The 1,456-nt window shown below is 39.7% G+C and overlaps 1 non-coding gene across 1 annotated transcript; it reads left to right on the top strand.

Annotated features, from left to right (window-relative positions):
• Positions 1 to 1,349: 1,349 nt before the first annotated feature.
• LOC145167996 (small nucleolar RNA R71) lies at positions 1,350 to 1,456 on the top strand. Its single transcript, XR_013741592.1, has one exon. It is a non-coding gene; the product is annotated as a small nucleolar RNA R71 (small nucleolar RNA).

Genomic DNA, 1,456 nt, shown 5'->3' with positions numbered 1-1,456 from the left:
CCGATAAGCGCTTCTTTTTGAAGAGTCGTGAGCCGGACTCCTTCCCACTCTACATTGCGTCAGGTGGAAGTGTAACCTCCCCATTCTCCATCATCTTGAGCCTTGTTCGTTTGTAGGCAACCCTTCTGTTGAATGCATTTGTTGAGCTTTCTTGCATTTTTGGGTTGACATCTTCTTTGTGCTTTCGCTTGGCTTCTTTCCTCATTCCCGTGTCTTTAGCTTTTGTCTTGTCTCTTTCCGAATTTTTATTATCAAAATTGGACTCATCACTCTCTTCTTATTTTTCTTCAATCTGCTCTGTGACTTGATGTGGTGGTCTTTTAAAAACAAACACCTCAAAAATCATAGGCGTTGAAACTGGAGGTTTCGAATAATTAAGTACTTCTTTTTCCAATTGCTCTTCGGGTAAAGGCTCCTCCCATTCCTCCCACTCTTCTTCCTTCATGCGTTCAAATTCATCATGCTTAAGGAACTTCGTGTTTTCTTGTTTCACCAAATTTGCATTGGCATGAGATGGGAAAGGGAGAGGTGGTCGATATGGCTTAATGACAGAAAAATCATAATCATTTTTTATCGTCCATGACGTGGCACTATTGCCTCCACGTCGTGGCACTGTTGCCTCCACGTCGCGGTGACTGGTCATAATAACGACACTCTTCTTCTTCTTTCGTTTTTATTTTGAGTGACTGATTAGACTGCTCTTCAAGGTCCTCCGTAAGCACCAATTCGTCTTTTTTTTTTCTGTATAAACGGCCATGACTTGAGCGTTTTGGATTGACTCGATTTTTCGTGAATGTGAATCTGGTAGCTTTTCTTGTACAAGCCTTGTTAATTATACTTAAAATAGATTCTTTTTTTTTCTCTAAGTATTGTGTCTGTAGCATCATCTCGTTTTTCGCTAGCTTCCATGAATCTAAATAACATTGACTCGAGAGCGTATATTTTCTCTTATTGCACTTGTTCTAAGATCATGCTTTAGTTGTTAAATTTATTTTGTATCTCGACCTCTCTTGTACTCTAACTCACAATCCCTTGTAAAATGCCCCCCGCCCCCACAAGCTCCACATCTATCTTGAATTGATCCTCCCATTTTTGTGATCTTTTCTTCCATTGCATCGAGCTTTGCAATAACTGCACCGACATCATCTTTACCTCCATCTATACTTGATATTACTCTAGTGAATTCCTCCTTTGAGTTGTGATACTCTCTTGAGTGCTTAGAGAATTCTTCAATTTAAGCTTTATTTGTTGTCATATCCTTCTTTGTCATGGGCCCTTGCGAGTCTAGAAGTTGACGAGTGCACACACTGACTCCATCATAAAATATTGAGATTTCTTGTTGCACATTGAAGTCATGTTGAGGGCAATGTCGTAACAATCTCTTGTAACACTCCCAAGCTTCGTATAGCGACTCCCCTTCTAATTGTTCAAAATTCTGGATATTTCTTTTTAGCTT

Source organism: Lactuca virosa, chromosome 3 (assembly GCF_052849685.1).
Source record: "Lactuca virosa cultivar CGN04683 chromosome 3, Lactuca_virosa_CGN04683_v6, whole genome shotgun sequence".
Taxonomy (NCBI): Eukaryota; Viridiplantae; Streptophyta; class Magnoliopsida; order Asterales; family Asteraceae; genus Lactuca; species Lactuca virosa.
Note: the sequence above shows the minus strand (reverse complement) of the source record. Positions and strands in the feature narration are given on the sequence as shown.